The sequence below is a fragment of the Carcharodon carcharias genome, chromosome 1 (genome assembly GCF_017639515.1).
Source record: "Carcharodon carcharias isolate sCarCar2 chromosome 1, sCarCar2.pri, whole genome shotgun sequence".
Lineage (NCBI taxonomy): Eukaryota > Metazoa > Chordata > Chondrichthyes > Lamniformes > Lamnidae > Carcharodon > Carcharodon carcharias.
In genome coordinates, this window is record NC_054467.1 from 252,395,273 (window position 1) to 252,422,493 (window position 27,221).

The window sequence follows — 27,221 nt, forward strand, 5'->3', positions numbered from 1 at the left end:
GCAGGACAGACACGTGGCTGAGACACTGAAGGAACAAGAGCCTGAGTACGTTCCTTCCCCTCTGTTTCTGTCTCTCTCTCTCTCCCCCTCTCTCTCTTTCTTCACCCAACTTGCAAGTTGTGCTTGAACCCTGTATACTGATTGTGACTAATCCAGGTGCAGCAGACAGAGCTTTTTGAAAGAAGTTAACCCAACACTGCTGTCTCCAGAAGCACAGATAAACCATCCATTTGCATCTTTAAATCGCCTCAATGCCAGAAACATCAGGATCACCGAGTGAATGCAGCAGGACCACTAAACTCAGCTGCAGCCAACCAAGTCACCAACCTTCAAGAATTGTACATCCCTTTAATTTCTACTGGACTCTAACCTGCTTAATCTATCATTCCCCGCTCTGTAAACTGCGCGTGTGTGTGAATTTTGAATTTATGTGTGTGTGTGAAAATCGGAGCATATTTATTGTTTTGCTTAGACTGGATTAAGTACAGTAAAAGCCATCCTCTTTGTTAAAACTCAAAGAAAACCTGTCCGATTGTGTCTTTTATGATGACAGTGTATAAACAGTTCACTGCTCACTGGAATAAAAAACAGAAAATGCTGGAAAAGCTCAGCAGATTCGGCAGCATCTGTGGATAGAGAAACAGAGTTAACATTTCGAGTCCACATGACTCACAGAATCACAGAATCACACAGTGCAGAAAAGGCCCTTCGGCCCATCGAGTCTGCACCGACACATGAGAAATACCTGACCTACCTACCTAATCCCATTTACCAGCACTTGGCCCATAGCCTTGAATGTTATGACGTGCCAAGTGCTCATCCAGGTACTTTTTAAAGGATGTGAGGCAACCCGCCTCCACCACCCTCCCAGGCAGCGCATTCCAGACCGTCACCACCCTCTGGGTAAAAAAGTTTTTCCTCACATCCCCCCTAAACCTCCTGCCCCTCACCTTGAACCTATGACCCCTCGTGACTGACCCTTCAACTAAGGGGAACAGCTGCTCCCTATCTACCCTGTCCATGCCCCTCATAATCTTGTACACCTCGATCAGGTCGCCCCTCAGTCTTCTCTGCTCCAATGAAATCAATCCAAGTCTATCCGACCTCTCTTCATAACTTCACTCTTTTTCTGAGCTTCAGTTGTACGGACTCGAAATGTTACCTCTGCTTCTGTCTCCTTAGACGCTGCCAGACCTGCTGAGTATCGCCAGCATCCTCTGCTTTTATTTCAGGTTTACAGCATCTGCAGCTTTTATTACTTTTATTCAACTGCTCACTGAATTGGCAAGTAAGCCCTTTTCAAAAAAACCTAGTGTGGTAAAATGAGGAGAGGGAATAGAGGGGAGCTGATTGACTCCCCCTCGCCTGCTTGTAATGGAGCAAAAACATGGGCCGGGGTTTTCCCTATGGCAGGCGGGCTGAGAGGGAGTGGGTGGGGGCGGGCGCGGAGCTGATCGCTACCTGTGATCGGCTCTGCGCCCCCATTTTACGCAGGCGCAAAAATTGAGGCCCACCCAGCGTATGAGGGCAGCGATCTTCCTGAGGCACGGAGCTGCCTCTGGGAAATTGAATGGATATTGAAACAATTAAATAAATGATGTAAACATTTATTTAAACATGCGATGTGTCACATGAGCTGGGACATGTTTTTGAAGGTGAGAAAATATGTTTATTTATTTTATAGAAGTTTCAGGGAACCTCATCCCGTTCGGGGATGAGGTTTCCTGAAAAACACGAAGGCCGCTTGGGCTTTTTACCTGCCCGCCAGCCTTCAGGCTGGATGGGCAGCGTTCGCAAGTGCCTCAATTAATTTCTTGATGGCCTGAATAGGCCGCTTACATTTCGGTGGGCGCACAGACGACTCCGGCGCACACCCGCCAAATGAAATATCATCATTGCGCGCAATGATGTCGGGGCGCACGCCCGAAATGCGTCATTTTACACATCAGTGTGTCCCCCGCACACTGACAGAAAAATCCTGCCCATAGAGATTGCAATACTTTAACAGCACCTGAGAGCCAAAGGTTTATTGTCTGAGGGTTATGTCAATCTGCCACCAACAGAGGGAGGACTTGCGCTATATAAGGCTAAGCTGTCTATGATTACTGCTGTCAACTGTACTGGTTGCGTTTGAATGACTTGTGGCCCTGGTTAAGTAATTTACTGCCAAAATTTCCTCTGGTGTTGTCCAGAACAACCAAGAGACTTCAGTGGAAGATCAGTAGAACACATTTACCTTGTGCCTCTGGATTTTCTGCAGAGTTGCTTCAGCTGATCCGGATAGCATTCAGGAGCCAGATAGTATCATTCCTCCCTCCCTCTGTTCCACTTTGAACACCCTCCTGCTACTCCTGTTGTTTCCCCATAATCTTGTCACGGTCTGTTTCCTGCATCAGCTGTGACTCAGTGGGTGGCACTCTTGCCTCTGACTCAGAAGTTTGGGGGTTGGAATCCCAGGCCAGAGATTTGAGCACAAAATTCAGGCGAGCACCTGCTGTGCCTTCCTGAGGCACTGCTGCCCTATCAGAGGTGCTGACCTTTGGATGAGACCCTAACCAACGCCCCCTCAGGTGGACGTAAGGGAGTGGGCAATGCATTGAGAGGTCAAAGTCATTTTGTGGTGATCTGACCGTGATGTTTAAAAGCTATGAAGGAACGGGATAGAGTAGATAACACAAGACTGTTTCCAGTGGCTGAGGGACCTGTAATGAGTGTACAAAGATCTAAGATTAAATGTCAGAGATTTAACACAGGGAGCAAGTGAAACCTTTTTTACACAGAAGGTTGCGAAGCTGAAGCCTTCACTACCACAATTAGTGATTGAAGCAGAAATTAGTTTTTAAATTTAAAAAATAATTTTGATTAAAATTTAATAATGGGTCAGTTAGGCGGTAGCAGGGAAGGAGTGTGAGCACATGCTTGGTTAATGTTTGAAGAAGAAAGGGTAAATAAGAGCAATGCCGTAGACTCATCAATAAGTTCAGGACATGTCGGCCTGAATTTTATGCCCTCCCCTCCGCCCCCCGCTGCTGGGTTTGTAGGTTGGGGGGGGGTGAGCGTAAAACTCCTCAGCTGGGCTTCCCACCCACCCCGACCTCTCTGCAATTTTACACTGAGACAGGTGGTGCCTCAGATGGTCTGACCGCCCTTTCACCAATTGAGGCCCTTAAGTGGCAAATTATTGGTGACTTAAGGGCCGTTTCCTGCCCAGCCTCAATTTTTAGGCTGGCAGGAGGAGTTCCCGGGCATCGGGGAAGCCTGGAAATAATCAGGTTCAGGCCTCGGGTGGGAAGTGGGAGAAAGGCGCCTCCATCAGCAGCCCCCTTTTAACTTCCCTTCAGGTCCAGTAGCTGCAGGACCTCCCTCCCCACCCTGGCCTCTCCCCCGACACCCTTTTCCCACTGCCTACCCCCTCAGGTCTCCCCCTAACCTCCCACCTTGAGATGCCCAAAACTCACCTCTTCCAGGAATCCCGGGACTTCGGCTCTGGGGACTGCACACAGTCCCAGTCCTTACCCACTACAGCTTCTGACGCTGCAGGGACTAGAGTTCTGCTGACCAATTGGGACTCCCTCCTGAGTGAGGGGCGGAAGTCTGGCCTGTAGCCCATTAACGCTCGTTGGAGCGTGAAACCACTGCGGGGCTGGTAGTGTCGGTGGGGATTTGTTCCCCATCGACACTTCGGATGGCAGGGAGGGAAACCCCACCATCATAAAAATCCTGGCCCTGGGGTCAGAGGATAATAAGCAAAATGGATAAGAAACTGGCTACAGAAGAGGGAATGGAGAGTAGGGGTTGAAGCTATTTCATCAGATCGGCAAATGTTGGAAGGTGGTGTTCCATAAGAATTAGGGTGGGCTCTATGTTGTTCACCATTTACATGAACGATCTGGGCTCAGCAGCTCAACTTCAAAATTGGTGGACAGTACCAAAATTGTGGGTTTAGAGAACAGGACTGCGACAATATGTAGTTTTTCCTTTTATTCATTCCAGGGATGTGGGTGTCGCTGGCGAGGCCAGCATTCATTGCCCATCCCTAATTATCCATTTAAGAGTCAACCACATTGCCTGGTCTGGAGTCACATGTGGGCCAGACCAGGCAAGGACAGCAGATTTCCTTCCATAAAGGGTATTAGTGAACCAGATGCATTTTTACGACAATTGTCAATTGACTCATGGTCATCATTAGACTTATAATTCCATATTTTTATTGAATTCTAATTCTACCATATGTCATGGTGGGATTTGAACCCAGGCCTCCACAGCATTACCCTGGGTCTCTGGATAACCAGTCCAGTGACAATAGCACTATGGATATTGTCCAGGTCTTGCTGCATTTGGACATGGACTGCTTCAGTATCTGAGGAGTCGTGAATGGTGCTGAACATTGTGCAATCATCAGCGAACATCCCCACTTCTGACCTTATGATGGAAGGAACGTCATTGATGAAGCAGCTGAAGATGGTTGTTCTGAGGACTCTACCATGAGGAACTCCTGCAGTGATGTCCCGGAGCTTAGATGATTGACCTCCAACAACCGCAACCATCTTCCTTTGTGCTAGGTATGACTCCAACCAGTGGAGAGTTTTCCCCCTGATTCCCATTGACTCCAGTTTTGCTAGGGCTCCTTGTGGCCACACGCAATCAAATGCAGCCTTGATGTCAAGGGCAGTCACTCTCACCTCACCTCGGGAGTTCAGCTCTTTTGTCCATGTTTGAACCAAGGCTGCTATGAAGTCAGGAGCTGAGTGGCCCTGACAGAACCCAAACTGGGCATCACTGAGCAGGTTATTGCTAAGCAAATGCCACTGGATAGTATTGTTGATGACCCCTTCCATTACCTTACTGATGATGAAGAGTAGCTTGATGGGACATCAATTGGCCTGGTCGGATTTATCCTGCTTTTTGTGTACAGGATAGACCTGGGCAGTTTTCCACATTGCCAGGTAGACGCCAGTGTTGTAATTGTACTGGAACTGCATGACTGCGTCCGTGGCAAGTTCTGGAGCACAATTCCTATTGTCGGAATATTATCAGGCCCCATAGCCTTTGCACTATCCAATGCCTTCAGCCGTTTCTTGATATCATGTGATTGAATACAGGCATCTTTGAAGCTGGTGACCTCAGGAGGAGGCTGGGATTAATCATCCACTCAACATTTCTAGCTGAAGGTTGTTGCGAATGCTTCAGCCTTATCTTTTGCACTGATGTGCTGGTCTCCCCCATCATTGAGGATGGGGGATATTTGTGGAGCCTCCTCCTCCAGTGAGTTGTGTAATTGTCCACCACCATTCACGACTGGATGTGGCAGGACTGTAGAGCTGATGTCCAATTCTTTGGTTGTGGAGTCAGTTAGCTCTGCCTATCACTTGCTGCTTATGCTGTTTGACATGCAAGTAGTCCTATGTTATAGCTTCACCAGGTTGACACCTCATTTTTAGGTATGCCTGGTGCTGCTCCTGGCATGTCCTCCTGCACTCTTCATTGAACCAGGGTTGATTCCCTGGCTTGATGGTAATGGTAGAGTCAGGGATATGCCAGGCCATGAGGTTACAGATTGTGGTTGAGCACAATTCTGCTGCTGCAGATGGCCCACAGCATGGATGTTTGAGTTGCTAGATCGGTTTGAAATCTATCCCATTTAGCACGGTGGTAGTGCCACACAACACGGTGGAGGGTATCCTCAAGTCATTTCCACAAGGACAGTACAGTGGTCATTCCTACTGATACTATCATGGGCATATGCACCTGCAGCAGGCAAGTTGGTGAGGATGAGGTCAAGTAATGTCTTGCTGGTTCCCTCACCACCACCTGCAGACCCAGTCTAGCAGTTATGTCCTTTGATGGTCCTTTAGCTATGTCCTTTAGTGGCCCTTGCCACCCTTAGTGCTTCCTCCAAGAAGTGTTCAACATGCAGGAGTGCTGATTTATCAGCTGAGGGGGAAGGATTCTTTGCCCATGTTTGATCTGATGTCATGAGGACTTTGTGGGGTCTAGAGTCAATATTGAGGACTCCCAGGGCAACTCCCTCCCAACTGCATACCACTGTACTGCTACTTCTGCTGGATCGGTCCTGCCAGTGGGACAGGACTGTTGCTTGACTAGTCTGCAGGACAGCTCTTCCAATTTTGGCACAAACTCCCCAGGTGTTAGTAAGGAAGACTGCAGGGTTGAGTTTGCCATTGGAGTCACATGTAGGCCAGATCAGGTAAGGACAGCAGATTGAAGGACATGTGTAATGGAGTTTTTCCAATAATCAGAGATGGTTTCATGGTCATCATCAGACTTTTAATTCCAGTTTTTTTTTATTGAATTCGATTTTTTATTGCAATTTGATCCCAGGTACTGAGAGCATTACCCTGGGTCTCTGGATTACTAGTCTGGTAACGATACCACTACGCCATTGTCTACCCCTATACAGGAATACATTAATAAACTTGCAGAATGGGTGTGTAAATGATAAATGAACTTCAGTATAGATTAGTGCGAGGTAATTCATTTTGGAGGGAAGAATAAGGAGGGTACATATCCATTGGAAAATAAATGGCTAGGTGAGTAGAAGAATGGAGGGATATGGGGTACAGATATAAAGATATAAGTAGCGACACAGGTTAATAAGGAAAGACAACAAAGCATTGGGATTCATTTCTAGAGGGATAGAATTGAAAAGCAGAAAAGTCAACATTTTTTTCTCCCCGATGCAAAACGGATGTGGAGGCACTGGAGAAGACGCAAGGAGCATTTACTAGAGTTATAGCAAAACTGAGAGGTTACATCTAGGAGGAAAGATTGAACAGAATGGGGCTCTTTTCTCTAGAAAAGAGAAGATTGATAGAAGACTTCAAGGTTGATAGATTAGACAAAGAGAAAATGTTTAAATCTGTTCATGGGACCAGAACAAGGGACCATAAATATAAAATAGTCACAAGTAAGTCGAGTAGAGAATTCAGGAGAAACTTCTTCTTAACATGTCTGCTATTAACACATTCTGCTATCTTTATGCCACTAACTGCGCCTTTTTTAGTCTTTAACACTCCCTTTGTCCTGTGTCCATGACATCTTTGTCAAATTTCCCCTTAGCTCCCACCTATCTCTGACCTTCTATTTTGCTGCACTGTCCCACCCCCTCTTAAACATTATAAAATCCAACACATTTCTACTTCTCCTTAGCTCTGAAGAAGAGTCGTATGGACTCGAAACGTTAACTCTGCTTCTCACTCCACAGATGCTGCCAGGCCTGCTAAGTTTTTCCAGCATTTTCTGTTTTTGTATTATATATATTATTGAGGTGAATAACATAGATGCATTTAAGGAGGAGCTAAATAAACATAAGAGAGAAAGGAATTTTTGATGGGCTTAAATAAAGAGTCGGGAAGAGGCTCGGGTGGATCTGTTAGGCTGAAAGGCCTGTTTCTATGTTGTAAATACTTTGTAATACTTTGGGATCTAGCATGGGAGGAGCAGAGATTGAGAGGGTTATGACAGGTAATCCAGGAGCAGAGGGAGGGATCGAGTGAGGAATGGTAATCCAGTATGATGGTAGCAGGGGATGGAGGCTGTGATTTACAACTATTAGTGTTTGACAGTTAAAGCCATGGGGTGATTTCTAGGGGGATATACTAATGCACTGACCTTGAAGACATTACACTGGGAGAAGAGGTTGATGAGAACAAGGCTGATATGTGTTCAGGACTTAGTACCGGAGAGAATTACACAGATCTGGAGGTGGAGGCTAGGAAGTTGGCATAAGGAAAGCATTGGGCAAATTGTAAATACAGAGATCTGTTTTTAAACAGAGAAATGTATGTCTAACTGCATTTATACTTCAAAATATGTGTTAATTTGAAATGATCTTCCCATTTGTAGATGTAATCTTCCTGACTAGGATTCTCCCATTCCACCCCCCAACACTACACCTTCATCAGGAGTGCAGACTATCAACTAGAATTTGATTAATATGCAAATTCCAGGCAATAGCAGCTCAAGAGGAGGGTAATTAATCACTAGTTAAAACAAATTAATACATACATCAGTTTTGTCAGAAACACGCTTTGGGTTAATCGTCCGTAAAATTGGAAGTCCAAAGGATGAGGTGTGGAATAATGTTTTGAATAACGTATTCAAATCCCGCCCCTCTCTTTCTCTATTCCCTGATCAGTCACACTTCAATTGCTTGCTTATTACAGATACACACACATAGGCATAGACATAGGCGCACAGACTTGGACAAAAACATTCAGACACAGTCACACTAACACCCACACAAACATGTACCAACATGCATACTCATATATGCACATACACAAACTTGAGAGAAAGAGAGACACACGCATGTATAGAAACAGGCACAGACAAACAGACATAGACAAAAATACACTCATACACATATGCATGCACACACATACAAACATACACACACACACTGCATCCTGCATCATAGAACAAATCCTAAAAATAATTTTCTGCACAGTCTTAACCTCCTCAGGCAGACTGCAACATTACATTGCAGCAACGTCAGTATAACCTCAACACCAAGCTCTTTAATGTCTATTTAGCTTCCACTTAGTGGGAATTTCAGATGTGTAATGATGATACTATTTATTCATCTACCTATTTATCTATCTAACCCTGTACCTCCTTGTCCAACTATCCATCTATCTATTTTCAGACTCTATCTATTCATCACTCTGCTGCTTTCTCCCACTACCTCTATTGATTCACATCTCTAGCCCAGCCTCCATGCATCTCTATCTTTCTATCCATCACTGTCCCTATCCTTTTATATCTCTGCCTGTATATCCATTTATCTAATAAAGCTAAATCTACCTTGGTGTGTCTGCCTCTCTCCAAAACTCTGTGAGTATCTACCTGCCTCCTTCAGGTTGTTCCAGTCAGAATGCAGTCATACATTCTTTTAATACATTGATTCACTGGGTTAGCATTGTATCCTTAGGAAATAGGTACATGGTTGGGGTGTTGGTCAGTTCGCTAGAGTCTGATACAGAATGATACCAACAGTGTGGGTTCAATCCCCATTCTGGCTGTGGTAGTTCATGAAGGCCTCCTCCTTGCCTTGTACCATACTTGTGGAGTGGTGTCCCTCCAGCTACATATAACCAATTGTCTCTCTCTAATGGAGAGAGATGCCTATGGTCTTTTGTGGACTATGGCTAATTACCTTATCTTACGTGGAGAATGAGGCAGTGGCACAGTTGGTGGAGGGCAACAGAAACCTCTTTGGAATGATCATGAGATATATTGAAATTATTTTTGAACCTTCAATAAAATAGATCAGGCTGATCAATAGATATCTGAGAAAGACAGACAGGAAACAGAGGGATTGATAGCAAGTATTGATTGGATTGACATATTACAGTAAATATGTTTCTGAGAATTAAATATATTTAACACCCAGCAACTAACAGCATACTAATGTCATGGGTTAATCAAATGAACAAACATCGAAACTTCCAAACCTCAGGGCATTCCAAAGTGCTTTACAGTCAATGAAATACTTTTTGAAGTGTGGTCACTGTTGTAAAGTAGAAAAAGCTGCACACAACATGGTTCCACAAATTGCAATGGCATAAGAGCCAGACAATCTGATTTAGTCAAATACTGGATAAATATTGGTCAAGACACTGGGGCGAACTCGACTAGTCTCCTTTGAATAGTGCCATGGGATTGTTCACATCCACCTGAGAGGGCAGATGGGGCCTTGGTTTAATGTCTAAGAAGAAAAGAAGAAAAACACACATTTATATAGTATAAAACAAAAACAGAATTACTTGGAAAAACTCAGCAGGTCTGGCAGCATCGGCGGAGAAGAAAAGAGTTGACGTTTTGAGTCCTCATGACCCTTCGACAGAACTTTTCTTCTCCGCCGATGCTGCCAGACCTGCTGAGTTTTTCCAGGTAATTCTGTTTTTGTTTTGGATTTCCAGCATCCGCAGTTTTTTGTTTTTATCTCATTTATATAGTATCTTTCACGACATCAGAATGTCCCAAAGTGCTTCGCAGCCAATGAGGTACTTTTTACATTTAGGAAATATGGCAGTTAATTTGCACAGAGCAAATTTGTGACAATACCCAAAGACAAACCTTGTGACATATGTACAAACACAATATTTTTAACTATGTTGATTGATGGAAAAATATTGGCCAGGACACTGGGGAGAGCTCCCCTACCCTCCTTTGAAAAAATTCCATGGCATCCTTTTCATCCACCTGAAAGAGCAGGTGGAGCCCCAGTTCAACGTCTCATTTGAAAGACAGCATCCCTCGACAGTGCAGCACTCCCTCAGTACTGCGCTGGAGTGTCAGCATGAATTATGTGCCCAAATCTCTCGAGTAGGCCTACGAACCCACTACCATCTGAGTCAGAGGAGACAGGGCTATCCAGTGAACCACAGTTCAATCAATACATTCAGTGTGATCTGGTGTCAGTACAACTCAGTTTTTAGCATTTGCTTCTGGTTGTGGTTTCAAACCAAAACTCCTAGGCTGGAGCACATAGTCAACATTGGGTGAAGGTGTTTGAGGCGCCATCTTACAGGATATTAAACCAAGGGTACATCTGGTGGTTTTGGGTGGATGTTAAAAGTTACGGAGAGAAAGTTGGGTTGTGGGGCTAAATTGGACAGCTCTTTCAAAGAGCACAGGCTGAATCGTCTGTCTCCCTCCTCACTGTAAAGTTCTATGGGCGGAAATTAATGGCCACAGTAGTGGTGCCATGCACTGGCTGGAAAGCCAGGCCTAATGACACAGTGACCATTTCCGGGAGCCCCGGCAGAAGTAAACTTCAATCAGACAGTTAACTGTTGCCTTTAGAGTTCCTATGCCCTGAAAAGCCAATAGCCCGGCCTCAAGAGTTGCTGCTCAAGCAGGGGACCAGCAGCTCTTCAGTCTCAGCAGTGCCGATGGGAGCGATGGCCAATGCTGGGACTGCAACAAGCCCAAGAGAAGCAGGATCAATGGAGAACCCAAAAGCAAGATGAGTGGGATGGGCTTACTGGGGGCAGTCAGGTGGGCCCTGGCGAGGGCTGAGGGGTGCATGGAGTGCTCCATGGGGCATAGGGTGCCTGAATTGGAGGCCCCACCCAGCCTGCAGGGAGGCCGCCAGGGTATACCCCACATGCCGATCTTAAGGGCCTAAATTGGCCTCCAGGCAAGAAAGTGACCCTCTGCCGTCCCAAACCCTGACTTAAGGGGAGTCATGAAGTCTTCCCGTCTGATTATACAGGCGCCCCTTGCCTCCGCTCAATCAGTGATTAAATGCCACCTATGATTCTGGAGAGTCTTTAAAGTAGAAATTTGTCCCAAGCCTCTTTACAAGGGAGGGAGGAAAATCAGACAGCCTAGTGGAAGTTGGGGAAAACATTTCAATATGCTCCATAGAAACGTAAATCAGACAGAAATTGACACTGAAATTGACATTATATCTTGATCACCGAGAGCCCAATAATCTGTCTGTCTCCCACCTTAAATAAATTCAGTGATGGCGCATTAACAACCTTCCAAAGATTCACAACCCTTTGAGTGAAGAGATTTCTCCTCATCTCAGTCCTAAGTAACCACCCCATTACAGGGAAAGTGGAGTTGAAGCCCAAGATCAGCCAATTTAGCCCCACAGCCCCACTTTTAACATCCACCAGGCATATCCTTGAATGGTGGAGCAGGCTTGATGGACAGAATGGCCTTTGCTTCTCCTATTTATTATGTTCTTATGACTTGCCCCTCCCTGTTTCTGTAACCTCCTCTAAGTGATACCCCTCCAAGGTATTCCTTCAATTCTGAAAATGTTCCCCTGTCTTCCAGATTCCCCAACCAGGAGCTGTCTCCACACTTGCTGTCCTATTAAGGATGGTGGGCAGGTTCCCAAGGCTGGAGGCCTAATCGGAGGGTACACATCTCCGGATATTCGGCAGGTCCACTGAGGTAGGCAGGTGAGTGGTAGGGCATCTCAACACCAAATGCTCTTGGTTGAATCCTGTAGGTAGGCCTGGGTACTCAAATTTAATTTTAAAAATCAATCTCTTTCACACTATGTTCACTGTTATGAGTAACAAGATCAAGGAAGCCACTTTAAACTCTAAAATGTGGCTTCTTGCCTTAAAAAGTAGTGACCAGCGGCAGGACCAGACAAAAGTCTGGAAGTTTGATTCGTAAAAGTGAATTAGCATGTTTTGAAAAGGGTGTGCATTCAAATTTACTAGGCCATGTCAATGTCACTTACCTCTTCCCAGCAGCTCAACTGGATGCCCAGCATAGAGATTCAAACATTCCCGATGGGATGTTTGACAGTCTCTTTCACTCCAGTTAAGTCGGCAAATAAAGATGCCTGAAGCTGGTATGGCCATTGAGGTGGAGAGGAAACTCCGGCACGAGATTAGTGACAAACGGGGTGGCCCTGTCATTGGAGCATGGAGTTCTTGTCTCCCATGGCCTCTCAGCCTGCTGTCGGGAGGCTGCTGGCGGCCTCCTCATGTGTTGTGGGCTGCTCCGAGTGCAGGAGCTCCTCTGACAGTGGGAAAGTTCCAGCACCATCACAAAATGGCCCCAAGGTAGGGCCTTAGCTGCCCTAAATGTCTGGTTGCCATGAAGTGGGCAGCCGGCCCTTGTCCGAGCCCACCCCTGGAAAAGATCCTGGAGGTGAAATGCATCGGGGGTGTGTCCCCGATCTCCCCGCGCCCAATCCTGTCTCCACGGACCGGAAAAATTCAGAGCATTGTGTCAGATCGATGGTCTTTCCTCAGAACTGCTAGCTTACAGTTTCTTCTCAAGTGCTAAGTCTGTCCAGAACACTGCTCAGTTCCAAGCTGATAGACTTCAGGTTTGTTATTGTTGGTGCATGTTTAGTTCCCTTTGCACTTAATAGTGAGAGAATATTTAGATTCCTACATTTTAATGGAGCCCATGGCCACAGTCACCTTGTTAGTCAGTTTATTTGAATGTATGTAAAAAATGTGCAAATTTTTCTCTTCAGCCTATCCAATTGCCTTTTGAAAGACATGATTGAATCCATCCCCACCACACGCTCAGGCAGTGCATTCCAGATCCTAACTGTGCTCTGTGTAATAAAGCTTTGCCTCATGTTAACCTTGGTTCTTCTGTCATTCACCTTATATTGGTGTCCTCTGGTTCTCCACCCTTCTGCCAATGGGAACACTTTCTCCCTATCTACGCTGACTAGGCAGCACCTTCCAAACCAATGGCCTCTACCATGTAGAAGGGCAAGGGCAGCAGACACATGGGAACACCACCACCTGCAAGTTCCCCTCCAAGTCACTCACCATTCTGACTTGGAAATATATCGCCGTTCCTTCACTGTCGCTGGGTCAAAATCCTGGAACTCCTATCCTCACAGTACTGTGGGTGTGCCTACACCACAGGGACTGCATCGGTTCAAGAAGGCAGCTCACTACCACCTTCTCAAGGGCAATTAGGGATGGGTGATAAATGCTGGCCTAGCACGAATGGATAAAAAAAAACTCCTCATGATTTTGAATACCTCTATCAAATCTCCTCTCAACTCTCATTTTTCTAAGGAGAATAGCCCCAACCTCTCCAATCTATCTTCATAACCAAAGTTTCTCATTCATGGAAACATTCTCATGAATTTTTTCTGCACCCTCTCTAAAGCCTTCACATCCTTCCTAAATCTGGTGATCAGCATTGGACACAGTACTCCATTTGAGGCCAAACAAATGTTTTACAAAGTTCATCATGACTCCCTTGCTTGTTCTACTTTATGTCCCAAGCTCTGGAACCACTATGCTTTTTTAACCACTTTTTTAACTAGCAGTGGTGGCACTATAAATAATAAATATAAATAGTTGGAAGAAACCAAGTGATATTAATAGTAGCAATGATAAGTATCTTATAAAGGAATTGTATGGTGCTCTGAGCTAACAATTTATAGCTCTCATCGCTGTGTGCATCGCTTACAATTTGGTTAGAAATACCAACCAGAGGAAATCGCTGGTGTTCACAGAGCCAGAGGAATTACTCATCCCACAGCTTAATTTGGAATATTTTCATGCAGGCCAGCAGCATAAGGTAATAAAACACACCTAAAAAGAAGTGATGAAACCAACCAAACTTACTTAGACTGGACTTGGTTACTCCGGTCCCATGTGGGTCAATGGGCAGCAGGACCGTGCCATTGGCAATGATCCATCACAATCTCTTTCACTCTAGCCCAAACGGTCTCCTGTACTTGAAGGTCCTCCTTCGATGTACTTTGCCAGCTCTTCTTTCTCTGGCCCTATCTTCTTCTTCCATCTGGTGATGCCCAATCTACTGCCAATCTGGTAGGGCATATGTGCAGGAGGCGAAATACCTGCCCTGACAGCCTCAGTTGTCTCTCCGTCACAATGACCTGCAGATCTGGTCATTCTCTGTAGCACCCCTTCATTGGTGATGCTTCACGTTGCTGGGTCAAAATCCTGGACTGCAGTGGTTCAAGTAGGCAGCTCACCACCACCTTCTCAAGGGCAATTAGGGATGAGCAATAAATGCTGGCCCAGCCAGCCAAGTTCACATCCCATAAATTAATAAAAAAAAATACTGTCTCTCCATGTGATGCTCAGGATCTTACATAGGCAGAAGTGGGGAATGATGTCTAACTCACGTGGCACCATTGCTGTTCTCTTTCATGTTTCACTGGCATAGATTGCAGTTGGTATTACTGTGGTCATGACTGTGTTGATGCTGTTGGCTTTCTAGACCATGTGGAGCTGCTGGGAGATCGATGCTGCTTTGCCGATTCTTGTGTAGACGTGGATCTCTAGATCACCCTCCCTGGAGATGTTGCCTGGTCGTGGTCAATGTCCTTGATGTTCTGTTGCCCGATGGTGATGGGAGGGTCTTTGTTGCTGTCTGGCTGTCATTGTCTTTGTCTTCTCACAGCTGATGCATTGGCCAGCCTTGGCGCCGCTACTCTCAAGACCAGTGAAAATGGTGGATGTCCTTTAGCAGCTGTGACAGGGTATGTGGAGAGAGTTAAAGGGCAGGCTGGGAGGTGGGCTGGGGGGCTGGTAAAATAGTAGGGAGTGTGTCTTCTGCTGCCAGGGCATTTTCTCAGTGGCAAGACTGGATGTGGAGCAGTTGCCCACCTGCAAGGATGTGGGAAACTGATTTGCTTGCTTAAAGGGCCCATCAAGACCCATTCTGTAGAGCTGCTGCCATCTTACTTGCAACGGGGGCGGGGGTGAGGGGGGGGGCACACTCCACCCCCTTCCCAGCGCGAGGGAAGGCTGCCAGCTTAATGGAGCTGGCCTTACTCCTGCTCTCCTGGGACCCTTCAGATCTAATATCTTCATTGTCCAAAGAGGGGGTCCTGGCAGGGGAGGCAGCCCCCATGGCCCCTCATTTGGGAGTGTTTTTGCCTCTGGCCCATGGCCCCTGAAGCTTTTTATTTTTGTCACTTACTTGGAGGCCTGAAGTCTCCTGCCTGCCTCAGCAGTGACTACTTTTCCCGGTGGATTTTTGTATGCATCAACCTTTGACAGCATCGGCTGTCCCTTAGGTATCTTTGGTTGACATAGTTGTCCCTGTATTGACCAGTGTGGGATGGCATTAGCTGTATCTCACCTCTGGCTAGTAAAGGCAGGTGAAGCAACAATGCTACAAGCGGTGGGTAGCTTGAAATCAGCCCATTAACTCAGCAATTGGCACTTGCTCCTCAATAAGACCACATCTCAACGCATTAACTGGTCCAAAATTGGTCTTAGAAACCACTTGAATCCACTTTTGGAAGTTAACAAATTTAGAGTGAGAATTCTGAGTTCCAAAATGAACATGAATAATATCTGATTAGCTGCCTTTGTATCAGAACATAATGAACTTTCTGAACACATTTAGCTGTTATGTGAGATTTACAGAAATAATTGATGACCATGAACAAAAATCCATGTTGAATTATTGGGTGAGCTGAGAAGTGAGGGCCGATTTAAACCCAAGAGCTTGATCTGTCACTTGTTGAACGTAAGTTGCTTAAATTAAGATGAATGGGTTTATTTTTGGAAGCGGGGAGATCAAATGGGCTGAAGAGTCCCCTCTGTGAGCCAGTCACTGAACCCATGTCTAGTCTCAGGAAAATGGACTCTGAATGATCATACTGGACTGGGATGAAGAGTACCCCTGGAGGACATTCCAATTCAGATCCTGAAAGATATCGGATGTTAGAATTTACAGCATCATTTTCACCTCTTCGCTATTGAAGCTATTATCAGTGTGAGCAAATAAACATCTTCTCCTGTTAGAGTACTCTGCATCATTTCTGCTGCAGATTCACAGCAGGTTACTCTGAATATTAAAAGGGACAGATTCACCCTTTACGAAGCCTTCGAGCACCCTTGTCGATGCTTTCTCTTTCCCAGCACTGACTGGTCTGCTTTGAAATTCCACCTCCTGCTTTTATTTCAGATTTCAAGATTTGCGTTTTTATTTTCTATCATGTAATCTTGACAAACAATACATAAAAATATAATTGCATTGTTTAATGGAACTTAGTTGTAGGCTATTTTGCCACATATGGTTCAAATACAATTAGTAATCCATGCTTGCATATATAAATCACACACACACACGCACACACAGCACAGACTCACAACAGACAATAAAGAAACAGACACAAAACGTAGTCACATATCAACACAGACACACAACAGACATTAAAGTACACACACACACGCAAAATACAGACACACAAAACACAGACTCACAATAGGCATTCAAGTACACACAGATAAAACACAGACACACACACACACATTCACACACAGATTCAAAACAGATACAAAAATAGACAGACACACAACACATGGACACAACTGCACACGTGCACACAAATGCACACACATACAGAAGCTACTGGCGACTAGAAACTTAGTGCTTCGTTTTAATTCCGGATACAAAAATAATAATTCTTGTTGCTTATATGAATAAATAAGTTCATTTTTCATAACAGCACCAGCCTTTCCAGAATAACAAACATTATTGAGCGTGTGTCCATTGAAGTTTTAATTTTGCTTTGAAGGTTATTGAGTAAATAAAGAGAAAGTGTTTCCACTGGCGGTGGATGGGGGCAAGGGTTGGGGTCACACAACTAAAGGACTCATTTCAGGAAATTGGAAAAGAACTAGGAGGGCAATAGGAATTTTTTTAACACAGCAAGTCATTATGTGCTGCCTGAAAGTGCTGTGGAAGCAGATTCAGTAATAACTTTTAAGGGTTACATTGCTCTTTCAAAGAGAGGGAGCAGGCATGATGGGCTGAATGGTCTCTTTCTATGCTGTATTATTTGGGTGGTATTATTGCTATACTAATAATCCAGAGACCCAGGGTAATGCTCTGGGGACCTGGTTCGAATCCCACCACGGCAAATCTGGAATGATAAGTCTGATGATGACCACGAAACCATTGCCGATTGTTGTAAAAACCCATCTGGTTCAATAATGTCCTTAAGGGAATGAAATTTGTTGTCCTTACCTGGTCTGGCCTACACCTGACTCCAGACCCACAGTAATGTGGTTGACTCTTAAATGCCCTCTGAAGTAGCCCAGCAAACCACTCAGTTGTGACAAACCACTATAAATGAAACCAGACAGACCTCCTGGCATCGATCTAGGCATCGGAAACAACGACAGAAATCTCAGCCCTGTCGACCCTGCAAAGTCCTCCTTACTAACATCTGGGGGGTTGTGCCAAAATTGGGAGAGCTGCCTCACAGCCTGATCATGCAACAGCCTGGCATAATCATCCTCACGGAATCATATCTTACAGATAATGTCCCAGGCACCACCATCAGCATCCCTGGATATGTCCTGTCCCACCATACAGTCGGGAGGGAGTTGTCCTGGGAGTCCTCAGCATCGACTCTGGACCCCATGAAGTCTCAGGGCATCAGGTCAAACACGGGCAAGGAAACCTCTCGCTGATTACCACATACTGCCCTCCCTCAGCTGATGAATCAGTGCTCCTCCGTGTTGAACACCACTTGGAGGAAGCACGTTTGAGGGTGGCAAGGGTGCAGAATGTACTCTGGGTGGGGGGGACTTCAATGTCTATCACGAAGATTGGCTCAGTAGCACCACTACAGTCCGAGCTGGCCGGGTCCTAAAGTACATAGCTGCTAGACTGGGTCTGCAGCAGGTGGTGAGGGAACCAACAAGAGGGAAAACATACTTGACCACATCCTCACCAACCTCTCTGCTGCAGATGCATCTGTCCATGAGGTGCTGTGGGCCATCAGCAGCAGCTGTAGATAGTACACACTACTGCCTCTGTCCTCTGATAGTGGAGGGAGTAGATATTGAAACTGGTGTGTTATGACATGGCAAATGATGTGCGCCAGGTTGACTAAATCCAGAAGGGAAACTTGGTCGTGCTATCAAAATGGTTTTGCAATTTGTATTTATTACAAGAAGATGTGCGCGGTGAAGTCAACAAAAGATCTTAAAGATTTTAAAAATTAAATTAATATATTTATTAACAAAATAAAAGATTTCAAGCACATGCATAAGACTAAATTACTGACTACTATAACTCCTAAAGTTCCTAATTAACCTGACCCCCAGTTACACACTTCCTTTAAGGCAACAAAATAGACTTTAGATTTAAAACAGAACCAGCAAGTTAACACAATACCCACTTGTCAGTGGAATTCCAAATTGTTTCTCCCTAACTTCAGTTTTGTTATATAGCAGACATATGCACAAATGGCTGGAGGCTTCGTTAGGCTATTTCACACACTCCTGTTAGATCTTACACGGCCTTCTCCCACATTGCCTTTCATTTTCCTTTATATATGTTTCTCTCTTTTTAATAAGTAAATCCTATTGTTCCATATGTCATTGAAACTGTATCTTCCTAATAATACAAAAATGTTCACATTGCCAATATTGTTAGTAAGCTTTGTTAAAAATAAACATGCTCCTTAGCCTTGCTTATCTGGCTAGTTGTAAACAGACTAAGATCCCTTTGAAATGCAACAATCCCTTTAAACCTTACATGCTAAGCCAGCATCCATGTTTACTCATTAGCATGTCAAGCACCTAGCTTCTTTTGATGACTTGCAGTCTACTTGACTCTAAATGTAATTAAATCACACAGACAGACCCAACTATACTTACTCCCATAAACCTACTTCACAATAAACCAGAAAAATATTATGAAAACTATGATATTTTTGTCACGGGTGGATGGCATAGCCATCAAGTAGCGTCCTCTAACCAGGATAGTGTCAAGCACCTTGAGTTTTGTTCAGCTGTATCCAACCAAGTAAATGGGCAGTATTCCATCACACTCCTGACTTGTACTTGGTAGAGAGGCTTTGGTAAATCAGGAAGTCAAATGCATGATATGCAGTCTCCATACAAGTGGTACTGAACACTGTGCAATCATCAGCAATATCCCCGCTGTTGACCCTATGATGGAGGGAAGGTCATTGATGAGGCAGCTAAAGATGGCTGGACCCAGGGCACTGCCCTGACAAACTGCTGCACAAATATCCTAAGGCTGTGATAACTGGCTTCCACAGCCATCTTTCTTTGTGCCTTGATGATTCCAGTCACTTATCTGCACTGAGTTCAGTTTTACTGGGGCTCCCTTATGTCACACTTGGTCAAATGCTGTCTTGATGTCAGAGGAATGACACTCTCACTTCACCTCTGGAATTGAGATTCTCGATCAATTTTAGTGACAGTGTAAACACTGGGAAGATTCCCTCTGGCCTCTCTGTGCATTAGTGACTCTGCAAACATTGGAAAGGTACTGTCTGATATGTGTGTGTGTTAGTGTCACTGTACACAATGGGAATGTCCACTCTGGTCCCTGTGTGTTAGCAACACTGCAAATACTGGGAAGGTTCCCTCTGGTCTGTGTGTGTTAATGACACTGATTCAGGAAAAAATAAAATTCTTCAAACAATATTCCTGCACCCATACTGGAGCCTTGTGCTCCCAAACTAACTGGGCCCGTCGTCAAGCTGTTTCAGTACAGCTACAACACTGGCATCTACCTGACAATGTGGAAAATTGCACAGGTATGTCCACAAAAAGCAGGACAATTCCAACTAGGCCAATTACCGTCCCATCAATCCACTCTTGATCATCAGTGAAGCGATGGAAGGTGTTGTCAACAGTGCTATCAAGTGGCACTTACAAAGCAATAATCTGCTCACTGATGCTGAATTTTGGTGCCACCAGGGACACTTGGCTTTTAGCCTCATTACTGCCTTGGTCCAAACATGCAAAAACAAGCTGAATGCAAGAGGTGAGGTGAGAGAGACTGCCGTTGACACCAAGGCATCATTTGACAGAGTATGGTATCAAGGAGCCCAAGCAAAACTGAAGTCAATACAAATCAGGGAAAACTCTCCACTGGCCTCATACCAAGCACAAAGGAAGGTTATGATTGTTAAAGGCCAATCAACTCAGCACCAAGATGTCACCACAGGAATTTCTCAGGGTAGTGTTCCAAGCCCAACTGTCTTCAGCAATGACCTTCCTTCAATTATAAGGTCAGAAGTAGGGGTGTTCACAGATGATTGCACAGTGTTCAGTATCTCTGCAACTCTTCAGAAAATGAAACAGTCCTTGTCCATATGCAGAAAGGCCTGGGGAACATTTGGATTTGGGATGATAAGTGGGAAGTAACATTTGGACCACATAAGTGCCAGGCAATGACCATCCTGAACAGGAGAGAATCTAACCATCTCCCCTTGACATTCAATGGCATAACATTGGCTGAATCCCCCACTATCTACATACTGGGGGTTATCATTGACCAGAAACTGAACTGGGATAGCCATATAAATACTGCGGCTACAAGGCAGGTCAGAGGCTGGGAATTCTGATGTGAGTAACTCACCTCCTGACTCTCCAAAGGCCATCCACCATCTACAAGCCACAAGTCAGGAGTGCGATGGAGTACTCTCCACTTGCTTAGATGAGTGCAGCTCCAACAACACTCAAGAAACTTGATACAAAGGACAAGGATTTCCAGGACAAAGCAGCCCTCTTGATCGGCACTACCAACCAAGACCTAAACATTCACTCCCTCCACCACTGATACACAGTGGCAGCAGTATGTACCATCTACAAGAAGCACTCCAGCAACTCACCAAGACTCATTTGACAGCCCTCTAGAAGGACAAGGGCAGCGGGCCCAAAGGAACAGCAAGTACCTTTCTAAGCCACACAGCACCCTGGCTTGGAATTATATTGCCGTTCTTTCACTGACACTGGGTCAAAATCCTGGACCTCCCTTCCTAACATCAATGTGGATGTACCTACACTATATGGACCGCAGCAATTCAAGAAGGCAGCCTTCTCAATTAGGGATGGGGCAACAAATTAGCGACGCTCACATCCCACGAAGGAATAAAAAACAAAGATCTCGTTTTTTTTTAAGAAAGAATAATTACCCCAGAAAAATAGTGGACTGTCTGTTAAATTTGATCAGGATTTAGTTTGGTGCTCAGATCCTTGCAGTGGCTGCAAGTAAGTGTCCCTCTGCTGGCTGGTATGTAAAAGAACAGTTTTACAGTTAAATGAGAAATGGTGCAGAGGAAATCTTCCCATTAAGTTTGCCATGTTTCTAACACTCAGCAACCTTGAATCAAGAACAGCATCAAAGAAATAGCATTATTTTTATTACTGTAATTTTTCAGTGGGACGAGCTGTCAGAAGCCAGCTGATAGATGGGAATTTGTTGCTTCATATGCAAAATGCCCTCATTTGACCCAAAGGATTAGCAGAATGATCTTGAGGGGCGGAATGGCCTACTGGAAAAGGAAAATGAATGAGTTAAAAATTATTAATGTTTCCAACAGCATCCGCAATAACTTGCATTTATATAGCACCTTTCACACAGTAAAACATTACAAGCTGATTCACAGGAGCATTTTCAATCAAAAGAAATGTTTGGGCAGACGGCCGAATACTTGGTCAGACAGATAGTTTTAAGGGTCATCCAGGCAATCTAGTTTGCCTTCTACCATCTTGTGGAATGATGATGGCATCAATCATTCTGCAACGATCCAGACATGAGGCGATGAAAACCCCCAAAGGCAGAGAGCTTTGAAAACCATAATCCCAATGTTGCTCTCACACAACTGTCTTTTCATTCGATCATGGGATGTGGGGCAAGGCCAATAGTTATTGGCCTTGAGAAGGTAGTGATGAGGCACCTTCTTGAGCCACTGCACTTGGTGTGGTGTAGATATTCTTATTGCAGGTTTGCACAGTGGCTGGATACAACTGCGTGGTTAGCTAGGCCATTTCAGAGGGAGTTAAGAGTCAACCACATTACTGTGGGTCTGGAGTCACTTATTGGCCAGACTGGGTAAGGATGACAGATTATTTTTATAATTTGAGAATTGGTTGATTTATTCAAAAATAATCATGGCAGCAGGGCCAAATTGTGGTGATGGTACAAATAAAAGAGGTAATCATAATTCGTAGCATAGTTATAGACAATCATTAAAGTAAAAATAGAATAAAATAATAAAAGGATTGCACAATTATGAGCATTTAAATTTTCAATAAATTACAACACGTTGCAAAATGCAGGTTTCCTTAATTTACAGAATACAAATGAAAGGTCTACTGCATTCTGCATTTTGTTTTAAAGTCCATAGATCATATGTTGTCAGGTTGAGTTCATTAAATTCTCAATCATTTACATACTATTTATGAGTTTTATAAAGTAGGGGATTGGGCTGTCTCATAGTCTATTTGTTCTATATTGGATTTGTGGAATGGTGTCTTTTCTCTTTAATTCCATCACACATTTACTTTTGCGTGGTTGTGACAGGAGATAGTGGCACAGGGAGGTGGGTTTCAGGAGTTCTCTAGTGAACTGCAGGCAGAGCTTTTTTTTCACCTTTTCGGTGAGGGAACACATATTTCCTTCCCTAAAGGGTGTAAATGAACCAGACAGGTTTCTACAACAATTCAATCTATGATCACCATTACTGATACTAACTTTTCATTCTAGATTTGTTTAAATAGCTGGTTTAAAATTCACCAGCTGCCATGGTGGGATTTTAACTTATGTTTTTAGAGCATTACTTCAGGCCTCTGGATTACTAGTCTAATAACTTAACCACTGTGCTGTCAGATCCTGATATAAACGCTGCATGTACTGCTGATATAATTCGATGTTCACCTATACGGTGTCTCATGGTTACACTAAAAATTACCTTTTGGACAAACAATGACTGCTACTGTTTTGGCCATTTAATAATAGAATCACAGAATCATATGGCAGAGAAAAAGGCCATTCAGCTTGTCATGCCTGTGCCAGTCCGTCAAAGGTGCTGCAGTTCGTCCCACTTCTCCCTGCTCTTTCCCACAGCTCTGATACCTGTCTGACTTCTTGTTCCCTCCTCCTCTCTTCGGAATGAGTGATGCCACTTCGCTGAGGCAGATTGATTTGAAAACCTCGTCATAAATAAAAATGTCTCATCTAGAAAACACTGTAATTAATACCAATGAATTTTCCATTCTTTTCGATGAAACCGGTGCACATTGTATACAATATTTAACAATTTATCAAAAGCAAAGTGTCTGGTATCTGAATCATTCTAATTCACTGGACACAATAGTTCCTAGTACAATAAGCTCATGCTGTTTAGTTGTCCTGGTTTATTTTTGTCAAGCGAGGATGCAGGATAGAAACTCATGGTCTGTTATTTATTTGTGCTTTTTGACCAAATTCACTATCAAATTAGGATATACAGCACAGAAACAGGCCATTTGGCCCAACCAGTGCTGGTGTTTATGGCCCACTTGAGCCTCCGCCCATCTTTTTCTATCTAAATCTACCATCATAACCAACTATTCCCACCTCTCTCATAAGCTTATCTAGCTTCCCCTTAATGACATCATTGCTATTCACTTCACCCGCTCCCTGTGGTAACAAGTTCCACATTCTCATCACTCTTTGTGTAAAGGTGTTTCTTTTGAATTCCCTATGGGATTTCTTTGCGACTCCTATATTGATGGCCTCTGGTTATGCTCTTCCCCACAAGAGGAAACATTCGCTCTCTATCCACTCCATCAAAGCATTTCACCATTTTTAAGACTTCTGAGGGGTCACCCCTCAGCCTTCTTTTTTCAAGAGAGAAGAAATCCGGCCTGTCAATCCTTTCCTGATATGTATCCCCGCACAGTTCTGGTATCACGCCTGTAAATTTTTCTGGCATCCTCTTCAGCGCATCTATATCAAAATATGACAATCAGAACTACATGTAGTACTCTAAGTGTGGTCTAACCAAGGGTTCGATATTGATCCAATAACCACGTTCAAGAGCTTCCATTAGCCAAGCAGCTAATAGATTCTATGAGTAGTGAGTGCCGATGGGTAAAGGTGAATTGAAATAAAATTGTCCTGTTTTCTCCCACAGTCAATGAGACCCTCAGACTTTGCCCAGCCAATACTCCCACACTGCAGGACTCCTGCTCATATGACTGTTGGCTCATTCTTACATATCATAGAAATTATAGCAGAAATGTAAACAGTGTTTGTTAATATATGATTCAGTTTGATTGAGCATTTATATATGAATTTGTGCATAATCAGATGCATGAATTTGTGTTTATGTGTGAATGAACAAGTGCGTGTTAATTGATGTATATTTGTGAGAGTGCGTGTAGGAGTGAAGTATCTGTGAGGGAATGCAGAAGTATGATTGAGTGTGGGTTTGTACGTGTGAATGTGTGAGTGTGAGTGAGTGTGAATGTGAATGTGTGGGAGTATGAGTGAATGTGAATGTGTGAGTATGGGTGAGTGTGAATGTGTCAGTGTATACCTGAGTGTGAATGTGTGAGTGAGTGGGAATGTATGAGTGTGTATTTATTTGACTGAATGTGATTGTGCATGGTTTGAATATGTGTGCATGGTTTCCATGTGAGCTAATATTGTTAACAGTTCTCTCTTCAGCAACTGTACTGCTCTCTTTCAAATCTGCCATCAACACCCTTCTCCTCAAAAAAACAATTCTTGACCCTTCCACCCTTGCAAACCGTTGACTCATTTCCAATCTCTTTCCTATCCAAAGTCTTTGAATGTGTTGCCGCCTCCCAAATCGGTGCTCACCTTTCCCAGAACTCCTTGTTTAAATCTCTCCTATCAGGTTTCTGCCCTCACCACGGAACTGAAACAAAGTTACAAATGACATTCTATGGGACTGTGACAAAGGTTATGTTTCCTTTCTTGCTCCCCTTGACCTGTCTGCAGCCTTTGACAGGGTTAGCAATATAATCCTTCACCAACACCTCTCCTGTTGTTTAGCTTGTTTGGATTGCTCTCACCTTGTTCCATTCTCATCTATCTAATCATAACAATGAGGCACTTTCAATGGGTTCTCTCCCCACTCTCGCACTGTTACATCTGACGTCCCCCAGGGACCTATCCTTGGTCCCCTCCTATTTCTCATCTACATGCTGTCCCTTGGTGACATCTTCCTCAAACACAATGCCAGTTTTCACATGTACCCTCACAACACCTTGTTCTACCTTACCACCATCTCTCTTGACTCCTCTATTGTCTCTAAATTATCGAATTGCTTCTCTGAATGGATGAACAGGAATTTCATCAGATTAAATTATGGGATGACCAAAGCCATTGTCTTTGGCCCCTTTACAAACTCTGTTTCCTAACCATTGACTTGCTCCCTCTCTCTGGCAACTATCTGAGGCTGAACTCGATATTTCAGGGGATGGGGTCATGAGGACTTGAAATGTCAACTCTTTTCTTCTCCGCCGATGCTGCCAGACCTGCTGAGTTTTTCCAGGTAATTCTGTTTTTGTTTTCGATGTTTCACAACCTCAGTATCATATCTGACCCCAAGATGTCCACTGACCATGCGTATACGCCATCATTAATGACGCCAAAACATTGCCCAACTCTATTCCAGTCTCAACTCATATGATTATTCCATCATATTTCTGGCTGAGCATTCTACTGTAAATAAAACTTGAAGTCACCCAAAACCCAACTGCCCATGCCCTTACTTACACCAAATCCCAATCACTCATCAAGTCTGTGCTTCCTGATCTGCATTGGCGCTTGGTTAAGTAATGCCTTGATTTTAAAATTCTCATTGTTATTTTCAAATCCCTCCATAACCCCACCACTCCCTACCTCTGTAACATCCAACCCCACAAACCTCCAAGATATCTGCATTCCTCCAATTCCTCTTTAGCATCCTGTATTTTAATTGCTCCTTCATTGGTGGCGTGCATTCAATTGCTTAGGCCCTAAGTTTGTGAATTCCCTCCCTAAACCTCTGCACCTCTCTAGTTCTCCCTCCCTGTTTAGAACACTCCTTAAAACTTACCTTTTAGGTCAAGCTTTTGGTTCTCTAACCTAATGTCTCCTTATATGTCAAATTATTGCATTACAATGCTCCTGTGAAGCAAGTTGGGACATTTTATTATGATAAAGGCACTGTGTAAATACAAGCTGTGATGGGTAATGAGTTCGTGTGTTTATGTGTTGATGTATGGAAATAAGGATTTCAGTTTGAATGTATGTGTTTAAGGATGAGTATATGAGTTTGAGTGTGGGTGTGTGGGCTTATGTGTCAGACTGATTTCTCGGACACTGACACATTCAATAATTACACAGAAACTGCTGAGACTCTAAAATGGGATATTGCAATAGCACAGCATGGAAGGAGATCATTCAGCCCATTGTGTCTGTGCTTCGTCCCGTTTCCTCTAAAGTTTGGTAAAACTTCTGGCATTTTATTACATGTTTTCTGAAAGAAACTCAATCACATGCAAACACAAAATAGCACAATTCTGGAACACAAACATTTCCTGTTAAAGATATGGAGCTCTGCCTTGCTAAAGATGAGTCAGTCAGTGCTGCTTCACACAAGTCCAATTAAAACCAGCTCCCCTGCATTGAATCACAGGACTGTCCCGATCTACACATTGCTAACTGCTACTCAGGCACAGTCAGAATCTCTGTTACAGCTCTCAATAAACACAATCACAACATACCATCCCTCTCACCTTGTTTTATAAGTTTGTGCTAGCTTGTGTATACTTATGTTAACTAAATACAATTAAAAAGGCAGGAAACAGATGTCACAAAGAAGTAACATCAGATCTCTGACATTATAAGGAAATAACATGGGATCCCTGATGTCATTTTTGGCTTCATTCATTAGAATGGAATAAATGCCCTTTTGCTGTGGCATC